The 9308-nt window shown below is 35.0% G+C and overlaps 1 pseudogene; it reads left to right on the top strand.

The window, feature by feature from the left end:
* Window positions 1–279: 279 nt before the first annotated feature.
* Window positions 280–4032, top strand: LOC125830004 (F-box/LRR-repeat protein At3g48880-like; annotated as a pseudogene).
* The last annotated feature ends 5276 nt before the right edge of the window (window positions 4033–9308 follow it).

The following is a 9308-nucleotide window of genomic DNA, read 5'->3' as shown; positions in this document are numbered from 1 at the left end:
ATAGTTTAGAGGTTGACAACAACTGTCCACAATACCCCATAATTTAACTATTAAACTGGAAAATGTGAATAGTTTAGGGAGTTTATAGGTATTAACTCAAAAGAAAATCTCACTTCGATTAATTTTTTGTCATTTATTAAATAAAAAAAACCCAGGTAGGATACCCAAAACGGAAAAATTGCTAAAGATTGTTGACCAGAATCAATTTACAGGTGTGTGACATTTTCATTTCCATTTGACCAAGATTTCGTATACGACTCATACTCCTCATCAAAGCACTAACATCCCACAATTTTCACCCAATACGTTTTGCGCACACTGAAGTGAATAAACAATCTGAAGGTATGTCCTAAACCTCTCTCTGTCATATCTTTTTCTTACATTCTCTAAGGTTGTTTTTCTAATTAATTCTTTACTCATGTCGGATCTTGATTCCAAAAGTTGTTGTGGATGTTGCACGAATTCGGTGTACACCTTGTGGAATTCTTTTCTCCTTTTTGTGGCTATTTGATTTTTGCCCATACAGATCTGAATTCAAGGTTCTCTAAATTTGTATATCATTGTTTCCTGCATTTCAACTATTAGTAAATTAGTGTGGTATGATAAAATGTGGTTTTCTTGTTATTAACGTTTAACTCTTTGTCAAGGTTGGTTTTAATTTATTGAATTTTTATTTTGTTTAAATAACGATTAAATTTTGAGTCCTGCAATCAAGAATGTAGCTTCTTCTTTTTTTATGTTTTTACAAACTTCTCATCGTTATCCATAAAAAATTTAATATCATTTTTTATCTGCACAGGTTTAATACAAATGGTGCTTTGGTTATTCCGTCTTTTTTTTTCTCAAAAAGATTTGGATTTGAGGCATCTAATATATAATCTCCGTAGATAGAGAATTAGTAGTTTATATGAGAGAAAATATTAATGTAGGCTTCTTATCTGCTGCTAAAACTCTAAAGTTAGTTCCCTCTCTATGGAAAACAGTCGGCAACTAGCACTTTAAAGGCAAACATCACTCATGCCATATTTGTTTGTACTTACTGGAGGTCTTAATCTATATTATTCAGATTCAGACAATTAAGATGCATTTGTTTGGAAGATCTGAATCTTAATCATTGAAATTCAATCCATTTAGTGCATTTGTTTTTGTTTTGTTTAAAACCGCTTAATGGATCTTATTAGGTCTGAATGAATCAAATATATCACAGAGTCTTGATATTATTCAAACTCTTTAAAAATAACACTCTTTATTTCACAACACCTTCCATGCCTCTTGCTTCTCTTCTCCGCCATATTTTCATGCTTCTCCCCCTCCTTGCTCAAGAAGATACCAATCATTTTATTCTTGAATTGGTAAGTTTTCATAATCTTTACCAGTATTTTTTTCTGTTATTTCTGATATTCACAATATTTCTGGGTGTACTGAAGTTTATCAAGAACTCTTATTACCACAAATATTTTTGTCTAGCGTTATCAATTGTGCGTAGACTTCAAGACATCTTGGCATATCTTAATATTTGTGGCATCCCCAACTTACATTTAAAAAAACATAGGAACATGTTCCATTGATCATATGCTCATGGGCAATAAAGAAATAGGTTGTTGACTGTCTCCTGAGTTTTCTTGCAAAATAACATTTGTTGACCAACTGCAATCCTTCCTATTTAGATTGTCTAGAGTTACACAATCATTGTTTAGTTTGATCCAGCTGAAGCACTTAATCTTCATAGGTAGATTGGTCTTCCATACTAACATTCTTTCACTGTGAAATATACCTTTGCTTCCCCATCGTAGCCTATCTGGTTCACTTTCATCAATACTGCGGCTTCCACCTTTGCTGACATTTCCATTTAACTCACATTACATAAAAATAAAAATCCTAGGTATTCCCTTTAGTCCAACTCTCAATAGTTTATGAAATAATTATCCTCAAGCATCCCAATAACTTTTCTCCTCTCAAGTCACCTAATGTTGAATCAAGCCCGAATGAATTATAGAAAATCATGGGGCTTCGCACTTGGTCTATGAGTTCCCGTTGACTAATTTAAAAATGTAGTTTACTTCACAAATTCATATATTTATATGTTTATATACAATTCTTATGGTAAAGATACATTTGCTTTAAGGCCCTCTTTTGTTTTTTTATGTTTTAAGAAAATCAGAAAGGGCTACCGGTACACTGGCTAGAACTATGATTGAAATTGTGTTATAAAATGTAAGTGAAAGAAAAAGAGGAAGGTAATATTATATTTTTTCTATTGAGGTAAAAAAATTCATCAAATGTATCAAGAAGATGCAAAAGAGAACTACATTTGAGCTTAGAAGTTAATGAAAAGAAAGTTAACAGAAAAGCGTAACGAAATCTCAAAATTAAATTTCCTTACTTTAATTGGAAGGCAATTGAAAAATATATTGAAATTGGGTTGGAGGGATATACCGTATAAGGAAGGATATTACTGATTTACCTTTGATGAGAAACCGTTGAGATTACTGGCCAAGTTAAGTTAGAGACGGTTTTAGTAGAAATGACCGTCCCCCATGTTCGCGAAGAATAACGATTTACCTAGGTTTATGAGGAACGTAATGTGAGTGCCAATATTTTCTTTGATCCTTCATGATTTTTCTCTCAGTACTGATTATTTTTATCCAAAATGTGATACTTCCATAAGCTATGCCAGCAAGAACTTAGTTCTCTGTTGTTTTCTACAACTCACTTAAGTTCCAAGTATTTTCTTAGTTTCTTCACTTTTGGGCATCACAGTACTCCTCGGACGTACTTGTACTCTCTTTTTCCATATTTCTTTATATTATCGGGCATAACTTTTTATTCTTCAAGGTCTGAGTATATTCATAAGGACACAAATGACAATAAGCAACATCAATTTAATGTTAGGATTTCAATTATTCTTTTTGGATCTAAAGAAGTAATAAACTTTCTTGGCTCTACAGGAACTTAGGAGATTGAAGCTTTTATGATGTCGTTCTAAAAACAAGAAAAGATTAAAGTTGTTTTGATGGAAGAAGGAAATTCTCTTGTAAGGAGATGGAAGGACCTTAATAATGATATGCTGGTGAAAATAATCCAGTCCTTTGACCTTTTCCCGTTTATCTCTTTCGTTCCTCAAGTTTTTCTTGCATGGCAATCGTCTTATTCTGACCAACGTCTCTGGAAAAGGCTGGACTTGTCAGTAATGCAGTCAAATTTCATCAGAGTTTCAATACCGCCATATATATATGTCGACACTCCATCTCGTGAAAAATTGATCTGCATCCTAAAGATTTTCTTAAACCTTAGTCATGGAAACATACTGACATTAATCTTCCATTACAATTTGTATGTTTACAACAATCAGTTGACTTATACTGCCAAGAGGTATTCCCCGGATAAACTTTAATCTTTCACAGTATAACAATCATTGTTTCAGAGTTCAGGCATCTGAGATAATTTGGACAATTAATTAAATCTCTTTTTTTTCCAGGTGTCCACGACTTAAACGCCTTGTTATGCCTGTTTGGGAAAAACTAGAAAAGCAAACGATGTGCAGTGCTTTTCATGAATGGTAAGATCTTGAATCACTGACGATGCCTAGTTTAGAAGAACCTGCATATGTCATCGAGAAAATTTGAACGAGTTGCAAAAGAATTTCTGAGCTCAAGATTATGACTCTGTGATATATTGTTTGCATCTACACTGGTCCCCTTTCTTCTGAACTTGAAAGTGTTGAGTGTGAGGTGTACAGAGTTATCTAAACCTGCTTTGGTTATTCTCTTGGATGGGTTAAAGAAGTTGAAAGTGCTCAACATATCGCATTGCATAATTACTGAATACCTTCCTCCACCCGCACCAATGAAAATTTTTACCGAGCTTGATCAATCCATTCTCAAAAAAGCATCTAGGTTAGACAAATTCCTAACCTGCATGAGTGACTCGTGCATCATGTGTCAGCTCACTCGAAATGATGAAGGGTTCATGAGGTTGTATAAGTATGCAGACCTTTGGAAAGTGGATGAGGTGAAGTCTCTTGCAATTTGAGAACTTCTAAGAATATTTGTCTTCATTAGTTGAAGGTGCAGTGTATAATGTGTAAACTTGTGTGTATGAAACATAATAAAACATTGTAATGCTTCTTCTGTGTTTTAAGTCTAATTTCTTTTACTGAGTGATTTTCATGTTCTTCATGTTTCTATGCTCTTTTATGCTTTTTGTTTTTCCGTTTCCATCGTACACCATGTATTAGTTATCAATTTACGTATGTATGTATTGTCAAAATAAGTTTATTTTAGAAATTTTACCAAACATATTATTTTTCTTTTATATCGTTTTGCGAGTTTTGTAGATAAACTCCTTGGAGGAAGATGACATGTTACGTAAGCATCGCACTTAAAAAGCTCTTTAAAGAGTTTCAAGTGACATTATATGTGAAACTATTATTTTTTACTTTTGAGTAAATTAGGTTAAAGTAATCCCCAAATTATTGCCGTTTCGCTAATTTCAAACCCAAATGATAAAATGTTCACCAAACCCTATGAACAATCATGAATTCATTGGGTAAGGTGGACTCATTTTAAGATTTTTTACTTTCTTTCCCTACGCGTTTCACATCAAATTATTTCAATATTTTAGTACACATTCAACTAGGGGGTTTTCAATTTAAAAAGAATTATAGCCCATGAGGCAATAAAAATATTTAAAAATTTAACTATGAAACTATAATATAATAATAATAACTCAGAGTTTTTAAAATATTTTTGGTCTATTTACTATGATATTGTAACACCCGAGAAGTCTAAAATCAATGTCAGATCTAGAAAGTTCATAAAGTAAGTCTGCATAAATTTTTGGGATCTACGAGCAGCACCTACGAGTCATAGATTGAACTACGGACCGTAGATAGGTATCGTAGAATCAACTTCAAAAGCAGGATGATTAGCTTGAGTTTAATGAGGCAAGTTTACGGAATGTAAATGTCACACCCCGAGCTTATTCCCTAGATTCGACTGGCCCTCGAGAACCATTTCTGGCCCCAAGCGAACCATTGGCTTGGCTTAACTCTTAGCGGAAGACTTACTCAATATAGAATAAACTGAAACGAAATTTTAACTTAGATAACTACTCAAAATATTTAAAGAAAACATTCACTAGCCAAAGTGGCAAATCAAGTCACAGACATCAATAATTGAAATGAACAAGACTAATGAACTATAACTATCTATCTATGAAGCCTCTAATACTATGAGGGATGTTGAGACAAGACCCTCTATCATCCTAACCAACTGAAATGACAAAACATGATAAAATGGATCCTCCGAAAAGCAATGAGGCTCACAAAATGACTCTGGAACTCGACTGGATCAACGAAACGCTGGATGCTGATTCTGGTTACCTCTATCTGTATCATAAAAGATGCAGACCAAATATCATCAGTACATGGAATGTACGAGCATGTGAGGGAAAATCTAAAAGTAGACATAAGCTTGAATTGGAACTATAAGAAACACTTACCTCGTCTCAACATTACTCAACTCATTTCAATATAAAGCAGTAAATAAAGATACAGTATAAAGAAAAGTTTCAAATCGTAGATAACAACTCTATGTATTAGAAAATACAATATAAACTCCGTTTGTATGGATAATGATACAAAATAAGTTTGTGGGAGTTTCTCTAACCGACAACAATCACTATGTGCTATGTGATGATACAACGTCTACCCCACGCTGCCAGAACTATCCTATACTTTGGTGGGGTATAGAACCTATTACTAAGTGGATCCACTAGTCTATGTTAAAAAGCATTAAGGAATCATCTAAAAATTATCACCCTTTCTACCCACATTGGCTACATGATTTATGGAGACTTTTGAGTTCTCTGAACTCGTCCCTATATCAGTGCTCACTATTACTCCCAAAATGTAACTAGCTCATATGTTTAAAAACATAACTCTTTCTGTGGTTTGAGATTATTACTCAAAAATCTTTCTCTTAGAAGAGATGGTACTAAAACTGCTCATGAAAACTCTTTTGGAAATCGGTGTTTCCTCTCATCTTAAAAGTAAAAACATTAACTCTTAGGACTACTTAGTTCCTATATATCATTTTAAATAAAATGAACTCGGCTCTACTCTTCCTCAAACTCAATGCTTAAGTCTTAAAACAAGTTAAAACAATTGTAAAAGACTTTTGAAAATACTCGAAGAACTCTCAAGACTTGAATCTTAGCTCTACCTTGAATTTGGATTATGGATTCAAGTGTTAGGATCTTATGTTATGGATGATTCTCAATTTTTAGAAGTACCTTAGAGTGTAGAAATAAACTACAAAACATACGTACGATTAGAGGGAACTCAAATGGAAAGAAGTGAGAAAGGGTAGAGGACCTGGCGACCTTGGCGTACTGAGTAGCGCAGGGAGCTAGACCCTGAACTACTGATGGAAGATTGGGGAGCACTAGGTAATGCGGTGCCCCTGGACCCATCCTACAAAACCAGATTTGGGGCACACTGAGTGGCGCGGCGCCCCACCCCTTTTCCCAGAACTTTTGACGAATTTTCTTACTCGTTTTCTAACCCCAATTCACCTAGAATAGAATGGTTTCTTCCCCAATCATTTAGATTCGAATATCAAACATAAGTATACAATAATATACTAAAAACAACCTTAAAACTCATACGATTATCTCATGAACTCATCAAAACCTCAACATTCAAGATTTTGAAAGAAACTTCAATAAAACTCATCAACAACTCAAATCCTTTGCTTTCAAGAACGAAATAACGCTGAACTAATCATGATTGGCGCGTGGGTGAACAAACCCAATGATATGTGAACTCACATACCTCTTAGGGATCAAACCCTTGGCGAAATCCGCAACAAAATCCTCAAGAACTTGACAAACGCTTCACTTTTCTCCTCTTCTTGAACTTCTCTCAAAACCCTAGCATATTTTTGGATTTGTAAAACTGAACTAAATCTGTTTAGTCCCCTAAATATTACCAAATTTCATAATAATCTGATTGGATAAGGAAAAGATTAAAATACCCCTCTTAAATCTGGGTAACTTTCCATAACTAGACATCCCGACTTCAAACGGGCATATCTCCCTCATACAAGCTCTAAAATTAGCAAACACGGTGGCGTTGGAAAGAGGATTCCCCGACCTTCCATTTGATATCTTATGGGACACCTAAATTATCATGTACTGAAAGTTATGGTCATTTTCCAATTTTACTCTTTCCAAAATAGTTCTTTTTAATTCTAGTTCTTTCAAATACCTAGGTGTTAAAATATCTCCCCCTTGGGAACATTCGTCCTCGTATGATATTACTCTAAGTAGACTAAGGGTGTAACATCTAACATTCTGCTAAAACACCTAACAAGTAATATATAACACAACATGTCAACTTAAAATAAATGCTAAGAAAAGGATTATTACCTTAATTTGGAATTTCTCCGGACTCGAAGAGATGTGGGTATCTCTTCTTCATATCCTCCCCAACTGCCCAAGTAGCCTCCTCAACAATTGATTCCTCCATAAGACCTTGACGGATGCTACTTCCTTAGTTCTCAACTTGCGAACCTAGTGATGTAGAATCTGAACAGGAATCTCCTCGTAATATACGTTATCTTTTATACTAATCTCTTTTGTAGGTATGATAAGTGAAGGATCGCCCATACACTTCATCAACATGGAAATGTGAAATACCGGATGAACCACTTCTAACACTTGCGGTTTATCCAACTCATAAGCCACGTTACCGATCCTCTTGGATATCTTGTAAGGACCAATATACTGTGGACTAAGCTTCCCCTTCTCACCAAATCTCATAACACCCTTCATGGGTGAAATCTTCAAGTAAACCCAATCATCTACTTTAAACTCTAAGTCTCTTCTCCTAATATCTGTATAGGATTTCCGACGACTCTGCATTGTTTTCAACCTCTCTTGGATAGGCTTAACTTTATCCATGGCATGGTGAACCAAGTCTGGTCCTATAAACCCATATTAACTTACCTCAAACCATCATATAGGAGATCTTCCTCTTCTCCCACAAAGAGCCTCATAAGGAGCCATTTGGATGCTAGAGTAATAACTATTGTTGTAAGCAAAGTCTATGAGAGGTAAGTGATCATCCCAATTATATTTAAGATCGATCACACACACCCTCAATATATCCTCTAAAGTTTGAATTGTGCACTTTGCTTGACCATCTATCTTAGGATGAAAAGTAATACTAAGGTTCACCTTCGAACCCAAACCTTTTTGGAAAGACTTCCAAAATTGTGCAGTGAATTGCACACCTCTATCTGAAATGATGCACACCGGAACTCCATAAAGTCTGACTACCTATTGAATACATAACTTAGCATAGTCTTCTTCTGAATGGGTAGTCTTTACCGCTACGAAATGTGATGATTTAGTCATTCGATCTACAATCACCCAAATTGAATCATATTGTCTACGAGACCATGGTAAACCTGTAATGAAATCCATATTGATCATCTCCCACTTCCATTCCAAAAGATCTATATTTTGTGCCATACCACCGGGCCTCTGTTGCTCTGCTTTGACTTGTTGGCAATTTGGGCACTTAGCAACTAACTCTGCAATACTCTTTTTCATACTTTTCCACCAATAGACTTTTCTCAAGTCGCGATGCATCTTTGTGGAACCCATATGGATAGAATATCTAGAGCTATGAGCTTCCTCCATGATCCTCTCTTGGAATTCATCCACCCTTGGCACACACAATCTACCTTGGTACCTTAATACACCATCTCCCCTTTGTTCAAAAGCCATCATTTTTTGCTTATGAACTTTGCCTTCAATTCAAGCAAAATAGAATCTTGCTCTTATTTCACTTTCACCTCTGACACTAATGATAATTCAGCCCCATTCATCACAATTAATCCTCCTTCGCTAGAATCCATTAGTCGAACTCCTAATTGTGCCAGTCTATGAACATATTTAGCTAACTCTTTCTTTTCTTCCTCAACATGGGAAGTACTACCCATAGACAACCTGCTCAAAGCATCAACAAGGACATTAGCTTTACCTGGGTGATAGAGAATACTCATGTCGTAATCCTTAATCAACTATAACCACCTCATTTGTCTGAGATTAAACTTTTTTTGACTAAACACATACTGAAGACTCTTATGATCGGTGAAAACATCTACATCAACACCATATAGATAATGACGCCATATTTTGAAAGTGAATACTAGAGCAGCCAACTCTAGATCATGGGTTGGGTAATTCTTTTCATGAATCTTAATTTGACTGGGGCATAAGCTATAACTTTTCCATTT

The sequence above is a fragment of the Solanum verrucosum genome, unplaced genomic scaffold (genome assembly GCF_900185275.1).
Source record: "Solanum verrucosum unplaced genomic scaffold, falcon-dt-bn FXZP01000054.1, whole genome shotgun sequence".
NCBI lineage: Eukaryota > Viridiplantae > Streptophyta > Magnoliopsida > Solanales > Solanaceae > Solanum > Solanum verrucosum.
Note: the sequence above shows the minus strand (reverse complement) of the source record. Positions and strands in the feature narration are given on the sequence as shown.